Source organism: Chiloscyllium plagiosum, unplaced genomic scaffold (assembly GCF_037043375.1).
Source record: "Chiloscyllium plagiosum isolate Xiang-an unplaced genomic scaffold, Cpla_swu_hap1 HiC_scaffold_5, whole genome shotgun sequence".
NCBI classification, from domain to species: Eukaryota; Metazoa; Chordata; class Chondrichthyes; order Orectolobiformes; family Hemiscylliidae; genus Chiloscyllium; species Chiloscyllium plagiosum.
This window is the reverse complement of record NW_028270143.1, coordinates 75,733,842-75,751,544: the sequence shown is the minus strand read 5'-3', so window position 1 is coordinate 75,751,544 and position 17,703 is coordinate 75,733,842. Positions and strand designations below refer to the sequence as shown.

General features: G+C 38.9%; 1 protein-coding gene across 1 annotated transcript in view; it reads left to right on the top strand.

Annotated features, from left to right (window-relative positions):
- Nucleotides 1–17,703, top strand: part of cdk14 (cyclin dependent kinase 14) — a 671,765-nt gene that overhangs the window by 138,511 nt on the left and 515,551 nt on the right. The gene's annotated exons all lie outside the window — the stretch shown is intronic.

Sequence of the window (17,703 nt, the reverse complement as noted above, 5' to 3'; positions counted from 1 at the left end):
GTTTCTGTGGAGATTTCTAGTCCCAGATCCTGATCCCATGTTTTAAGCAGATTATCCATATCTCCCGATACTTCATCATGTAGCAAATGATAAATATTACTGACGGAAGATACCCCCACTGGTCGTAGGACACTACATTCTCTATCGGATTTATAAAGACTATCTAATAACGTAGTCTTCTTCTGTATAAAATCTCGAATTTGGAAGTATCGAAAGAGGTCTCCATTGGGTAATCCGAATTTCTGACGCAGCTGTCCGAAAGACATCAGGACCCCATCTTTAAATAAATCCCCAAGACATGAGATACCCCTGGCTCTCCAGAGTTTAAAAGTGGCATCTGTTAACCCCGGTTGGAATCCCCATGCTCCCACTATCGGTGCATAGGGGGATGTTTTATGTGAATTACCCTCATTTTGCCGCATTATATTCCAAGCCTTGATTGTATTCAGTATTATAGGGTTTTTACAGTGATCTGTAATGATTTTCCTCTTGTCTGAGAATAAAAGGTTAATAAGTGGGTATTTTACTTGAGAAGCCTCGATGTCCAACCAGATTGATTGTGGATCAGACAAGACCCAATCAGCTATATAACTTAATAGGGAACTTAATTGATATTTCCTAAAATCTGGGAAGTCCAATCCACCCCTTGCCTGTGGAAGCTGTAGCTTCTTCAGCTTAATGAGGGGTCGCCTATGGTTCCAGATAAAGGAACTCAGCCAGCCGTATAATTTACATAAAGCTGTCCTCGGCAGCATCACCGGAAGCATTCTCATAGGATATAGGAGACGGGGCAGGATATTCATTTTGATTAATGCTATTCTACCCAGCCAGGAAATTGGCAGGTCTCCCCATCGCTGGAGGTCCTGCCTTATCCTTTCCAATAAATACACAAAATTAGCCTTATACAACTGACCAAATACTGGAGTAATAAAAATGCCTAAATATAAGAAACCCTCCAGGGACCAGCGAAAGGGAAAAAGGGAACCGTCCGCTAAGCGGGGTATCACAGCAAGGCCACCCATTGGCATAGCTTCCGATTTTGAAAAATTAATTTTATAGCCTGAGAATGCACTAAATGTATTAATAACTTGGATTAAGCGAGGTATGGACATCAAAGGGTTACTGAGGAATAGAAGAACATCATCTGCATAAAGGGTAATTTTATGTTTACCTGTACCAATCCTTGGGGCCACTATGTTAGGATCAGCTCGTATAGCTTCTGCTAGTGGTTCAATTATTAGCGTGAATAACAATGGCGAGAGGGGACATCCCTGACGGCAGCCCCTACCCACACTGAAGCTATCCGAGCCTAATCCATTGGTAACCACAACTGCTTTGGGATCACTATACAATGTTGAGATCCATTTGGTAAACACCTGTCCAACACCAAACCTCTCCAATGTGTAAAACAAATATGACCATTCAACCCTATCAAATGCCTTTTCCGCGTCTAATGAAACCACTACTCCTGGTATCTTTCCCTGATGACAAGCTTGAATCATATTCAGAGCCCTTCTAACATTATTGGATGATCTACGGCCCTTAATAAACCCCGTCTGATCCTCCTTTATAATATGTGGCAGTATCCTTTCTAATCTCAGTGCTAACGTTTTAGAGAGGATTTTAAAATCTACATTTAGCAAGGATATTGGTCTGTATGATGTACAATCTTCTGGGTCCTTTCCTTTTTTGAGGATAAGAGAGATATTTGCCTCTTTCAGCGAAGGCGGGAGACAGCCCTGACTATATGCATAGTTATACATGTCCATAAGTGGACCAACCAGTATTTCTGTAAATTCTTTATAGAATTCAGCTTGAAAGCCATCTGGGCCCGGTGTCTTACCATTTTGAAGGTGCCTAATTGCATCAACTATTTCTTGGGGTGTAAGAGGAGCATTTAGGACCGATACTTGTTCCGGAGTTAGGTCTGGAAAAGTCAAATTTTTAAAAAATGATTGCATCCTCTTCGCCCTATCTTCACAATCCTGTGATTTATATAACTCAGAATAGAATTTTCTAAAGGTCGCATTAATCTTTTTATGATCATGAGTCAAAATACCCGTACTTTCCTTAATAGACATAATCGTCTGAGGGGCCTTTTTTTTCTTTGCAAGAAATGCTAAGTATCTACCCGGTTTGTCGCCATATTCATATAATCTTTGCTTTGCAAATAATATTTCCCTCTTAGCCGTTTGAGTAAGTGTAGTATTTAGAGCTGTCCTAAGAGCTGTAATCCTTTGCAATTTAATAATAGAGGGTCTATCAGTGTATGCTGTTTCAGCCGCTTTTAAGCGGGCTTCAAGCAAACGCTGTTGTTCTCCTTTTAATTTCTTCTGGGTCGCTGAGTAGGAGATGATCAAGCCTCGCGTGTAAGCTTTGATGGTCTCCCACATCATTGACGGGTTGCTAGCTGTACCTGAATTAATTTCTAAAAAAGTTTTAAATTCTTGAGAGAAGTACTTTACAAATTTACTATCTTTCATTAAGAAGGGGTCCATACGCCAATGCCGAGGGGATGTCCCACTGTTCCTCGCCTTAGTTTCCATATATACAGCAGCGTGGTCAGAAATTGCTATATTACCTATTTTACAGGATGATATGGAATTTAAAAAAATTGAGGGGGCAAAAAACATATCAATTCTGGTATGACATTTATGTGGATTAGAGTAGAAAGAAAAATCTCTACCCTGTGGATGAAGACATCTCCATACATCTACTAATCCTAATTCTTTGTTCAGATCCATCAATTGTCTAGATCTGGGAGATACTCCTGCAGTACTCTTGGGAATCCTGTCTATTTCCGGATCCATAATACAATTAAAGTCTCCCCCTATAATTATATGACGGGCATCAAAAGCCATCAATTTTGAGAAGGCTTCTGTTATAAATTTAAAGGGGTGTGCCGGGGGGCAGTACAAATTTAAAATCCCATATTCCTCTCCATTTATGAGAGCTTTAATCAAGATATATCGTCCAGATTCGTCTTTTATCTGCTTTAGGATTTTGAAAGGGAAATTCTTCCGAACAAGAATAACAACTCCCCTGCTTTTTGAGCTAAAAGAAGAAAAAAAGGCCTGATCAAATCCGCCCTGTCGTAATTTCAAGTGTTCTTTATCTGACAGATGCGTCTCCTGTAGGAGAGCTATATCAACTCTTTCCTTCTTAAGATTTGATAATATTTTCTTCCTTTTAAGTGGCGAATTACTCCCTTTGACATTCCAGGTGCACCACTTAACCGATTGATCAACCATAATCCTCTGGGCCAATCCGAGACCCCTCGGGAGGGGGAACCCTATCCAGAACATCCCGAGCATGGAACATGTAAAATTTACAAAAATAAACCCTCTTTAATACACCCACAACAATACAGTAAAAAACTATTTCTAAATAAAAAAAATATAAAACGTATCTAAGTGGAGACTTTCCCCCTTGTTCCCAGGGGGCATCACTTCCTCTCCAAAAATCCCTCATATCCTCTCCCAACCAATGCCCCACCCTTGACCCAGGCACTCCTCAATAAAGTGAGGAAAATTCAAATATAATACAAAGCTAGAGTTAACAGTGAGCACCCCACCCCCACCCCTACCAACACCTGGGTATATTTGGTAATGTTAATACCATATATAAACATATAACTATAAAATTACCAGTTCAACAAATAATAATTAAATATGATAATACAAAATAACGAAGGGAAAAACAACCCCGCTCCTAAAGACAGAGGTAAAATCGAATAAGATAACCACCTCCCCCCACCAACATTAACCAAATCCCCCAACTTATATATACATATATATACATACACATACATATATATATATATATATACATACATACACACACATATACATACACCCCTCATATATACATAAAATAATAACAGAAAACAACTCCAAGGGGGGGGGGGGGGGAGAAAATCAAATCCCTCTCCCCACCCCCCATAATAATATTAAGCAATAAGGTAAGAAAAAAAAAAGGGAGGGGATATAAACCAAAACGGGGGGGGGAAGGCAGACCAACATCCATTATGTCCTACAGTTTATCTAAGAGAGTCCAAGAATTCCTTAGCCTTTTCTGGTGATCCAAAGTTATATACAGAACCTTCATGGTTAAAGCGTAACATCGCTGGGTAGCGTAAGGAGTACTGTACATTTAAGTCCCTTAAACGCTTCTTCGCCTCGTCGAATGCCTTCCTCTTTCGAACCAGAGCCGGGGAAAAGTCCTGAAATAGCATGATCTTGGATCCTTTGTAGATCATAGCTTGGGGGTCTTTTCCGAGATTTCTAGAGGCTTCTAGGAGTATCTGCCTCTCCCTGTAGCTCTGCAGCCGGAACAGGACCGGGCGTGGGCGCTGGTTCGAGCCGGGCCCCCGTATTGCGACCCGGTAGGCCCATTCCACCCTTACCTGGCCTGATCCAGCTTCCAGATTTAAAAGTTGTGGCAGCCACTGCTCCAGGAATGCTGTAAGCTGGCCTTCCTCTTCCTGCTCGGGAAGGCCCAGCAAACGAATATTTTTTCGACGACCTCGATTATCGAGGTCGTCAATATGATTTTCCAAGGTCCGGACTCGCTGCTCGAGAGTCCGGACCTGATCCACGGCCGATTGAGCGGTTGTCTCCGAGGTCGCGGCCTTTAGCTCCGCCCCTCCGACTCGGCGTTGAATTTCTTCAATTTCACGGTCGTGCTTCTTCAGCGCGGCCGACAACGACTCCCAACGGTTCCTGGATTCGACGATAAAGGCATCGATCTTCGAGTCAAGCTTGGAAAGCATTTCTGTAAGGCTTGCTACTGTTGGTAAGTCCCCCGGGGCGGCTGTGGACGCCTCTGCTGCAGCTGGAGAGTGTGGGGGAGGGGTTCCTGCTTGCTGAGAGCTGCGGGCTCCCTTCCCTTTAGTCATTTTAACTTAGGATAGAGTTGCTTAAATATAATATTACACCACTAATTCAGTTACTAAACTATTATAAATGATTTATAAATGATTTGGTGAGCTTGGTAGGGGGTAGGTGACCCACTGTGCCCAGGTCTTGGGAGGAGCACTATAGACTCAGTCTTACTGGGTCGCCGCCATCTTGGATCCCCCGAAACCCCTTTTTAAAAGTTTGGGTTATGTTCTCTTGGTGAACTTTTGTTTTAAACAGTAGTCTGAGCAGTAACAACTGAACCACCTGTCTCGCTCTGACTCTGTTTCCATTTAAGCATAATTGCTAAATTTTTAAAGAACAGAAAAATGATATTTAAATTCTAACCAAACTCCCCTGTGTATGTCTCAAGCTTGCTTGGTCTGTAAAATAGTGATGCAATTATTAACACTTTTTTTTTTCTTTTCCTCCTTTGCTGTCCATGCAAATACTTTACTGTGATTGGCTACTTGGAAGACTCATTAATTGCAAGTTGAGAGCTGATGTTCTTGCAGAAAGATATATCAACAAAGCACGTAGATTTGGGGTAGATGATGAAGGGCTTGTTCAGTGTGGGGTAATGAGGAGGAAAGTGAAGAGCTAGAGAAATTTAACAAAGGAAATTTGAGAGTTTGAAGCTGTTAAACAGAAAGAAATCATTACCATTGCTGGAGTAGTTTAAAATCTGAGATAGTGTGCTGTGTATTCCATCACTGCAAATCTACATGCCTTACGTTGTGAGTAGTTTTGAGCAGTCTGGTTTCTGTCACCCTTTGCAAAATACTTGGCATCTGCCTCGCTCTCATCTCCCCGGTGTTGATATCACTGGTCCATTTAAGCTGATGGTATTTTGGAAAGATAAGCCACTATCTTACTCGGTGGAGGGCATCCATTAGATGTGTGTTTCTCTGAGAAACTCCAGTTCATGGAGGTTCAGTGTTATCACCTGAAACTAATTTAACAAGATAGCAAGCTGCACCTCCCAAGCTTTGATTCTACACTTGTTCACACACAACTTTACATCCTGTTTGAAAGTTTGTTCCTTTCCTGTGAATAAAACTCCATGAATTCTGTTTATCAAAGTATTTGACCTAATAAAAGTAGTTTGAATAAATAAAATGTTTTACTTTTTGTTTACTATTCTGTTACTTGTATTCCAAATGGTTGTCGTTACATTTTGGAACACAAAGTTGATTTGAAAATGCAAAAGCATTTGTCAAAATACATAGGCAGTCATTTATTCACTGGCTTCTTCAAGTTTATGAAAAGATCCCAATTATATGATTGTTTGACCGCAAACTTTTTTTTTTAAAAAAAAGAAAATTTTGAGATGGAAGTAAGGAAGCAGATGTATTGTTTTGTTAAATATTTCTATGATGCCTTGATTATCTCTATGGAACCTGTGTTCTAAACAGATGAATCATTACAACTTGGAACTCTTTCCCATTTTGGAAAAATAATTCATTGGCTTCTTTTACTTGAATTACTCTTTTAAAGATCAAATACCTGCGATGGAGAATATTATTTATTTCATAGAATCCCTGGCACAGATCTGAGCTGCAATTGAACTCAGACTCCAGACAACCTGAAAAGAAAGACCAATTTGAAAGATACTTTTGCATTATCTGCAATTGGAAGTTTTTTAAAAAACAGAACCTAGTGCCTTAAGATTTTGGAAAGAAGAACTTCGAACGTAGTTTGACTGACTACCTCCCAAACTGAGGTCCTTTATCAAGGCTGACAACTATGTGACACCACTGACTAAACGAAAAGAAATGAAAAAATCACCTCATCTCACCCTTGTGATTTGGGACTTCTGATCCACAGAATTTGTTCCTTTTATGTGCTTTAGGCCCAACAAGTCCACACTGACCCTCTGAGTATCCCACCCTGACCCATTACCCAATCCTATTACTCTACATTTCTTGGAATTGGTTTAGCTCAGTTGGCTGGATCATTGATTTACGGAGCGGTGTGATACCAAAAGCGTGTGTTCAATTCCCATCACTGGTTTGAGGTTACCATGAAGGACACTCCTTCTCAACCTCTTCCCTCGCCTGAGGTCTGGTGGCCCTCAGGTTAAATCACAACTAGTCACTTCTCTCTAATGGGTGGGCAGCCCCATGTTCTGGTAAGACTACGGTGACACAACAACAACTCTACATTTCCCCTGACTAGTTGATGGATGAATTGACTCACCACATTTATTCGGCTGTCGGCCGCTACAAGTTTAATTTGCAAATGATCTGTTCCCTTGTGGAAGCCCTTCTGCCAAACCAATTGAATATCTTTTTAAAAGCGTACATTTTTACAGGGCTTTCTTGAGTTGAAAATCTACAGTATTAATGCTGAGAGAACCATTCTCCTACTACCCAGTCAATGATCTTCTGTAGGATTTTTAAATAGCTCCTTTTACTCTCCAGCGAAACAGAAGAATTGGGAAGGCGTGAGAAGGGTAGAGGTTCAGAATCTCGTGTGCAAAGCTCTTTGTACTGGACAGAGCACCAGCCCTGAAGATATTGTTGAAATGTATTAGATTTGAATGTTCCTCTTTAGTTTCTTCCAGGTGTGTAAAAGAAACTGATGCAAAATATACAGAATAGAAAGTTTCACTACTTTTCATTTATTGCTTTTAAATAAAAAATTAAAAAAATACCTTTTTATGTTGGAAGACAAACAGGGAAAAGTGGAAGTTTGGACTCTGCTTCTTTGCAGCGAATGCACCAGGTGTGTCTTTTCACAACTCAAAGGTCACATACCTTTGGAGAAGCTTATGTTTTTGAGAGACAAGCTGGCAGAAGCATCTTGTTGGAAAGCTCCCTAGCAACGACCCTCCTTTTGGATTCTTAAGTTACAGCCTGGCACAGATCTGAGATGCAATTGAACTCAGACTCCAGACGAACTGAAAAGAAAGACTAATTTGAAAGACACTTTTGCATTATCTGCAATTGGAAGTTTTTTAAAAAACAGAACCTAGTGCCTTAAGATTTTGGAAAGAAGAACTTTGAACGTAGTTTGACTGACTACCTCCCAAACTGAGGTCCTTTATCAAGGCTGACAACTATGTGACACCACTGACTAAACGAAAAGAAATGAAAAAATCACCTCATCTCACCCTTGTGATTTCAGACTTCTGATCCACAGAATTTGTTCCTTTTATGTGCTTTGCACCCATAATATTTCTTCAGAGTTGTCTGCTCTGTCTGTCGCGTGAATGGATTTATGCGTGTTTTGGATTTGAGAGATGCAACTTAACTTTGCTGAGTAGCCGTTAATACATTTTGCCACTTGGCAAAGAATAATTTGATCATTGTAAATACTGTTTTGTGTTTGAAATTCATTGAGAGTTCTTCTGTCCCAAATTGTGGTCAAGGTCAGGCAAATTAACCAGCTTGGTGAATTCAGTTAGTCATTTAAATATTTCTAAGGGCCTGTGGCATAGTGGGTCCTGCCTACCAGTGCTCCCTTCACATCAGGGACTTGATACTATTTATTGTGAAATACATGCAAAAAAAAATCACTTCACAGCAGATGCAACTTTTTGTCTCTGAAGATGCTGCTCTTTTATGTAATTGTAAGTATATAAGGTTCAAATTTTAATGCAAAAGATGATAAAGTCATAAACAGCAAATTTCAAGAGCTGAAGAGCTGTGTACAAAATGTTAAGCTTATAATATGATGCTGATTCATGTAGTTAAGGGATACAGCAGCTTAAAATGCTGATCCTAAAATAGTGATTTGAATAAGTGATGAGTGTTTGCATAATTCAGAGTCGATACTTTCCTTCAGGTATTTTTCATTTAATTATATAGACATGACTGAGTTTATCATATTGCATTGACTAATTATTGAAATTTTTTCTTGTAAAGTCAACATTTCATTAGCTGTAATTGAACTCAAATTGCAAACTAAATGCCAAAAATGTTGGCCCAGTATTACATCACCGTAATACTTTGAGACAAGCTAAGCTGTCAGTTAACATCCTTTTAGGTACAGCGTGTCCCACCTCAGGATCACAAATCTTTTCTATTGTCCCTGAACATAGTTGGGAGTTGATTTTGTCGATTTTTTTTTTATCTAGTTGCTGGTGTTTGTGTTTCTCCATTAATTGTGTTTGACAGGAGCTACAGAGTCTTGAACGAACATCTTTGTACAAACCTTTTTCAGACTTTGGACATGGCAACTGTCATGAATTGTGAAGCAGTGAACTAATTTACAATGGGTACGTAGGCAGCCAAATGTCATCACCCTTCTACAGTATTTTTTTGTTGCTCCATTATAATTTCAGAACAATATCAAACTGGATTCTTGGAACTGAAAGCACTATTTCATATTAACAGAGGATCTCTCTTCTGGCCATGACAGTTCTTTGCTGAGCGAAGATTATAGGGTATGAGAAATACTTCACTTTTGATTTCTAATCAGTAACTTGAGGATTTCTCTCCTCTTTTCTCTTCCAAAGTCGTCTTTTTAAGGTTGGTAGCCCGTGCATATCGGGGTTAAAATATTTGATAGGAATAATGTTATATATCTTAGAATCTAACTTTTGGCTGCAGCTTCTTGGATTCTTAGAGAGAACCCTCCTCTCTCTGAGTTAAAGTATGAATATGTTTATATACCTTTTGATCTGCACTGCAATATTGCTGCTATGTTTGTACAGATGTCGTTAATGGTGAAAGAAAGAAGAGATCAGAATGACCAAAGATAAATGGGGAAAATATTTTTTGAACGTATTATGCAAGTGTTTCTGGAGTTAATGTTTATTATTTTGTCCAATGAAATTGTGTCGTTTCAAAATTTGCAAGTAGGGCATTTGGATTTAAAATAAAATGAGAAATCAGAACATGTGTTTCTGAAAATGGGGATAGCAATCTAAGTAATTTGTTAGTATTACATCTATCATTTATATCTTCTGAGGATCATAGTATGTTGAATTGACAAAATAACCACCAAGATCATGGAAGCATTGGAGTTTGGCAGGAAAGTTGTTCCCATGATACAGAACCACCTTGTTTCTATAGGTTGTTTCTTTATAGTCCACCCATACTCGCCAACTGATGATGAGTGACCCCATTAAAAGTCTTTTCCTGGTGTGGACTGCTGTTACTCAGATTTTAATGCTGGGCCACCTTTTTAAAAACAAAATGAAAAACGTATTTATTTTTGAGTTACTACATTGTTTTCATATTTATTTCACCGGCTGTATGTGATTTGACACTGCATTATATATTTGAACTGAGTTTTTTGTTCAGACTTCGAACTGCTTATTAATGACTCTTCAGTCTGTTTGATCTGATGCTCTTTTGCTTATCCTGTAGAAGTCATGTTTTTATTTTTCTGTATTTTTGTGGACTGAATGGGAAGAGGAGCATTTTTTGACAGGAATGAGGGAGGCAACTAACTGAAGCGCTTTGTAAGAGGTTTATACCAGCTGTTTGCACAGCAGCAACATTGGTCTTAGGGGAGTACTGTGTGCAGAGTGAGATTTGGTCAACAATGGGTTGCTGTTTGGTTTGTGGAGTTGTGACCAGTTGTCGATTTTGGTTTTTTTTGCGCTCTCATCCACTCTCTGTTTATCTCCTTCAGTTGCTGTAAATTATTGCTTTTAACGGATAAGTCAGACTTTATAATTTGTAAATCAGTTCCTCTGTCTCCTGTAAAGAAATGACGGATCCCAAAGAAAAAGATCAAAGAAATGACAGTCTTGGGTGAAGAAAGGGATTGTTCCATCTAAACCGGAGGAACATTCTGACTGAAATGCCTCACCAATGTCTCTTTTCTATTCAATGTTTCCAAAGTGTTTTTCAATATTTTTGGGGCAGGGGAGGGAGGGAAAGCAATTTAGAAAGGGGTTAGTGGTTAGAGTTGAATATCAACACTTCAGACGTGGTTGCAATCTATTTATTGGGAATAAATATTCTTAAGTATATAAACCTACTTCGTGTTAATCTATGTCTATCTAACTTTAAGTACTTGATTTTTTTTTAAACTTTTTATGATGACTTGAGGGAATAGTGGGGTTTGATTTCCATGTGCTACCCCAGTGAAACATGATAACCCAATCCCCTTTTTGGTCTTGTATCCTCCATAGAAAACTCTGTGCATGTGGTTTCTTAATGATGGCAAATACTATTGTAAATGTCTACAAAGTCAGATAGACAAGTGATTGTGTGTGAATCTGCTTTTACTTTTTATAGACCCACAAAATACAGGTCAACACTGATGCCACAATTGTAGTAGCTCACTTCACCATTTTCAATTAAATGTGCCTTGTCAGATTTCTGGCCTCAAATCTTTAAGTTGTTTGATGAATACCTGATTTACTAATATGCACTAGTGCAATAATGCTGCTATAATAGACAATTCTAAAATAAATGAAGACTTTTACAGAATAAATAGGAGCAGGATTAGCTATTAAACTCCTCAAGCCTACATACAGTTCAGTAGAACTTTACCTGATCTTTGATCTTAGTTGCACCTTTCTGCTTGATTTCTTTAGAGTCCAAAGATCTATCTTGGCCTTCTTCATATCCAAAAGACTGAGCATGCATAATCACTTGGTGTTGTGAGTTCTGAAGGTCAACCTTGCTCTAAATAAAGATATCTTACCTGCCCCCTAGACTTCAATGTCAACTTTCATACTGAGACTGACCTGCAATGGTATTACCATCATTGAATCCCTGACAATTAACATCCTTATGGTTATCATTGACTAGAAACAACCGGTATTACCTCCTAATCACAGTGGCTGAAGAGCAAGTTAGAGGCTAGGAATATTGCAGTGAGTAACACTCCCGATTCCCCAAAGCCTGTCCACCATCTGCAGGTTAAATGTCAGAAGTGTAATGGAATACTTCCCACAGGTAGTCAGTCCCTCTCCCTCCCTCTTAAGCCAACTGGTTTGTTAACTCCACTAGCTGCTGTAAGGTATCCTAGATATCTTTGTTTATGATGTTTATTTTGGCTTATTTGTGTTGTGTAATGCTGCCTTTTAAAGGCTATTAGTTCAACACTTTTACACTATGCAGACTTTAAATTGTAAGTGATCTGAATCCAGACCTCAACTGAACTGCATTAAAATGCTGAATCAGTTGTTTTGTAATCGCTAGATCAATTTATTTGAATTGCATTATCTTGTTACTTGCAGTGAATTGCAGAGATGAGTACTTGCATATTAAACCACATGACTAAAGGTTTCTGCTCACAATGATTTATTAACTTTTTTGGTTGAAACTTTCAGGCTACATAGCCAAGGAATATTTTACTGTGTTGGAACACATGTAAGCTATTGAGCCTTTTTTGACATTTTAGCCATGGCCCCACTGTTAGCCAATCTGTGCTTAACTCTGTGGTCCTATTCTTTGTTTCATAACTCTTAGATTTTTGTTGGACGATCAACATAACTTGGTTAATTAGAGTTCTTTTTCAATCGGTAATAGCATTTTGAAGAAACAAGTTCGAAATATCAAGTGTTTTGTTTGCTCCTGACATAATCTCAACTCAGTGCAGAACGAGGTCATTGAGTCTGCACCGACCCTCCAAAGAGCATTCCATCCAGACCCTAGGCTACACATCCCATGTAGTTCCCAGGCTACACATCCCATCCAGATCCCAGGTTACATCCCTGGACATTACAGTACAACTTAGCATGGCCAATTTACCTAACCTGCACATCTTTTGGACTGTGGGAGGAAACTGGAGGAAGCCTGTGCAGACACAACAAGAATGTGCAAACTCCACATAGACAGTCACCTTGGGCTGGAATCAAACCTGGATCCCTGGTGCTGTGAGGCAGCAGTGCTATCCACCTAGCCACCGTGCTGCCCAAGTGGCCAAGTTCAAATGTTATGATTCTGCCTCTTTGTCCTGGGTGCCCCTGCCCCCTCCAACCCCCTTGAAAGAGAAGAAATATTTGTTTCTCTCCATATCCTTTAATCGTCCTAAAAATTGGGAGGGGCAATAAATCCTGGCCTAGCCAGCAGGGCCCACATCCGAGTAAACCTGTAAGAGATTTCAAACCGGTTTAGTTAATTTAACCAGTTTTACCCCATATCTCCATAGCATCTCTCCTGAGGTTAGTACTTTAAGATGTGTAGCACATTATAGAATGCAGTTGTCTAAATAGAGTCTAATTAGTGGTTTAAATTACTGTAAATGCAAAGGTTCTATTACTTTTCATAATTTTATTAATTTTAATTGCTGTGTACTTGTCCAGAAGCTTCTAATGATTTCTGAGTCTCGAGGTTTGTAAACGCCTTCACAGTTCCTCATTTGCCTTCATTTAGCAAATACTCATCTGACTTCCATACACCCAAAATGGATATTGTCACTCGATATTGAATTCCATTTGCCGCGGTTCACTTGTCTTAAACTATCTGGTATTTAGTCAATGAATTGCACACATCTGTCACTCCTTTTTTATTAGTTGCATCATGTGTTTTTTTAATGGCTATCAACAACAATTGCTGAATAAAGTTCATATTTAGGTTTGCTAGATTCGCTGGGAAGATATTCACACTGTCACTGATAGGGGAGCCCAGCATGTTAACACAAATAAGGCTGAAACATTTGCAACCATCTTTGGATAGAGGCATTGAATGGATGATCTAATTTGGCCACCTCTAACACAGATGGCAGTCTTCAGACAGTTTTACTCACATAACTCTGAATCTGGCGTTCTCAGCTAGTTACTGAAGATATAAAGCCTGACAACATCCCACCTGTAAGGCTGAAGACTTGCGCTCCAGAAATACCTGATTTCCTAATCGATCCATTCTGGTATAGCTACAACACTAGCATCTATTCAATGATGTGAGAAGTTGCCCAGATGTGTATGACCACAAAAATGCCAATTGTACCCTAGGAGTATACCCGCTCATCAGGATAGTGATAGAAAGTGTCATTGAGTTTTCTATTGTGAAGCACTAACCTGTTCATTGATAATCATTGGATGTTGCTAGGTCCACTTGATTCCTGATATCAGTATAGCCTTGTTCTAAATTTCAACAATACACATGACCTCTGGAGTGGCAGTGTACAGCATCAAGTAGCCTGGCAAAATTCAACTCAGTTGGAATTGGGAACAGCTCTCCACTTGAAGTCATACATATTAACTTGTAATTTGACTTCTCAATGCCTGCCCAATAGTTGTAAGACATTATTCAGGTTTGTGATGGAGTAATTTTCACTTAATAGACTTGTTCCAACAAACCCAACACCTACTAGATTGGCACAGTTTCCATCACCTTAAACATATTCCCCCCTTCATCACTGGCACAGTGTCAGCAGTGTATATTATCTACATGATTTTCAGTGGCACTCCTAAATGTGCCTTCAGCAGTACCTTACAAACCTACAATCTCTGCCACCAAAAGAACAGCAGATGTTTGGGAACACCAACTGCCCTCAAGCCCCACACCAACTTGATTTGGAATGATAATGCTGTTCCTGCACTGTTGGATCAAAATGCCTCCCTGACAGCACTCTGGGTGTCCCTGTGTTGCATGGGCTACAGTAATTCAAGAAGACTGCTAATCATCCTAAGGGTAATTGGGGTGGAAAACAAATTCTGCTGTGCTAGTATTGTTCACTACTCGTGAAAATCTTTTTCAAAAGTAACTCAGGTTAATTTTGTAAATCTATCAAAGGAAATAATTTAATCCATACTTAATCCCATCTTGAATTTAAATAGTGCCATTTCATAACCTCAGGACGTCGCAAAACATTTTACAGCCAGTGAAATACTTTGTACTCTGTTTTTTAAAAAAAAATGCATTTCCTGTTTGAGTCAGTGAAGCTCTTTATACTTAATGCCAGTGCAGCCTACTTCTGTCTTCTGACATTAGCTATATATTTTGACATTCTGGCAGATCTATGATCAGTATAAAATTAATTACAATGTTTCTCATCAGGACTGAATTAAAATTGAGGGGAAAAACTACTTGATGGTCACTGATAAATACAAACTGGCAGCCAAGCATTTGTTGGGATTCTGAATTTCCTTACATTTTTAAGCACCGATTTGAGTTGGTGTGTTCCAGATACTGAATGTGCTTCCAGTTAGTCAACTAGCTCTTGTATGATTTTTGAAACTTGATGAAGGCTGTTTAGGTTTTTAGTCTCACCTTTGCTGGTCTGTTGAGTTTGCTGTAGATATCAGTAATCCAAAGCAGCTCAAAGAAAGGAATATGCACAATGTTCTTAAAGCCAAGTACAGTACAAAAACATAATACATGACCAGGTCATTGTCTAATGCTTACAATCTCATATGAACCAGTTTGCTTGTTTTTCCTGAAGAGAGGTTTATCTCATGATTTCAGTCAACTTTGACCTCTGCCTTTAACTTTTCCACATTTTTGCCACCTCTGTCATCTGATCAACTGTGAGATACTTGGGATAACTTTTATGTTTGAGTGATAAACAGACTGAATCAGATGTGTAATGTAATCGGTGAAGCAGTGTCTGTTGTTAAACATAACTCCAGCCTTTCAGTTATTATGGCAGTTAGACCATTACAACACACAAACCAAGCACACATTCTTTCCAACACACAAACACATGAAAATCAGTGATCTCTCTCATCATGAAATCATCATCTAATCATTAACTTTTCAATAGAGGAGATTTCATATATACTTTTTTTCTTTTCAACTGACCCAGCAAATTTTAGGTTAATATCTACAGCTATGTTCTGTAAGCAATGAACCATTCACATGCCAGTTGACAAATTTAAAAAAGAGAACATTTGGGATTAAGAATGGAAATGTTCCATACAAGACCTTATTGAATAAGCTGCAGTGGGGACTGAGTCCAGCTATGATTATTTAATTGGTACCAGAACATTGTAGTTGCTGAATGTGATGTAGTTGTGTCTGTCAAAATGTGACTGGACCTATTGAGCTTGAACTGTTTCTTAAAAGTCAAGTGGTGTCAGGATTCAGCCTAAATTTTATACAATTCTGACTTTATTCCTGGAGCCATTTCTGCCAGTGTGAAGACGATTTGTCATTAAACCATTAAATTGTGAAGCATGTTGTAAGAGCCCCAGTTGTATGAGTCATTTTAAGCTGAAAATTCAAATTTTGGGTTTGCAACACAGAATCGCTTGATTTATTTTTACAACTGCTATTTAACCCAAAATGCTAAGCTATTCACCTAGTTTTGACTTTGCTGGAGACTAAGTTTATTATATGCTAATAGAAATCATTAAAAGTTTAGTCTGCAAATATAGGAAGTAATTAATAAAGTCAGATTACAGTACTCAATCTTTGTAGAAAGCCATTTAGTCCACTTAATTCAATTGCCCAGAATTCCTAATCTTCTTTTACTCCTCTCCCTCTTTCTTTTCTTTTCCTCCCTTCCTCCAACACACACTCTCTCTCTCTCTGACGCGCACACTCGCGCGCACAGACACAGAGCAAGCATCCAGTTCAGTGAAAGACTTCAGTACTTTTGTGTATCTGTGTTTTTGGGGGTGGAGATATGTGAGAAGGTGGTGGTTATTCAATATGTTGATTACAATGTTCATATATCCAATGTACAAGTACTTTTTGACACTTTATTTTGCACAGACCAGAACAACTGTATTTAGTACAGTTTTTAATTTGAGATTGTGCTGCCATTTTTGAAAGGCTTTTCAATTACAGTTTTGAGCACTTGAGTAAAAGTTGCAATAATTGGTCCTAATAGGAAAACTGGAAATGCAGAGCAGATGTAATCTAACACCTGAAGTGTTTAAAATGTAGTTTGTGTGCATGGACCAGGAACAGGTTCATGACTGTGAACAAGCTGGTTGTATTTGTTAGTTCCTAGTGTTGATTCATTCACCATAACCACTGCACATTGCTGACATTCCAGTGGTTGTTAGGAATGTACTTTCTGCTCATTCACTGGGATGCTTACTGTGAATTGTTGAAATGTGGCTTTCTGTTAGTGAGTGACAGCTAGAGGAAAAGTAAATGCTTGTTGAAGCAACTTCAAGCAAATTTCAAATGGTAATTTTCATTTTAATGGGATTGCATATTGTTAATGCAACCTGTCAAGAGACAAGTTCCTAACAAGGTGATAGGTTTCTCGTAAGTCACAAGCTCAGTCAGACTTTGAGGTGCTTTGAGACATCCATGAGTTGTGAAGAATACTGTATAAATGCAACTCTGCCTTGAATTAAGTTGAACTTTTATCTCACAGCCCTCTTATGACTGTGCCCTTCACTTTCAATTCCAGTTTTTCCACTAATGTTCGCTTCAGTGAATGTATTGTGAAACATCTTTCTGCAGATGTACACTGCAAAATATCCACACCTGTGTTAATGCTGGGAATTTTTTTTAACTAGTAAGAACAATAAGAATGTTAGCATGCCTGACCCCATCCAGTTTCGCATGTCATCTCTGCCTGTAGCTTTTCAGGGACAAATGCCCATTTGACTGTGAGGTGTCTGTCCTGCTTTATTTTGTTCGAAATATATTTCTGACATTGTAACAATATTGACATCAACTGTTTGACATGGGGCTACATATTGATCTTGAATTGAATGTTTCAAAATAATGAATACTATGCAATAACTGTCAAGACAGGAATCTACATGGTACTTCAGACTGCAGTCATGCTGCAGAGCCCGGCTGTCTCAGCTTCCTTCCAACTATACAGACCATCTCATCTCATCATAGGGTCTCCCTAATCAGAATATTGTTTGTGTGAGCTATACATTTTTAAAAGCTGTACATTTTCTTTCTAATGTTGTTTTCCTTAATGGTGCTTGCTGGTTTGTAAGTAAACCGTTGCTAAGACTCGATTGACTTTAGAGAGA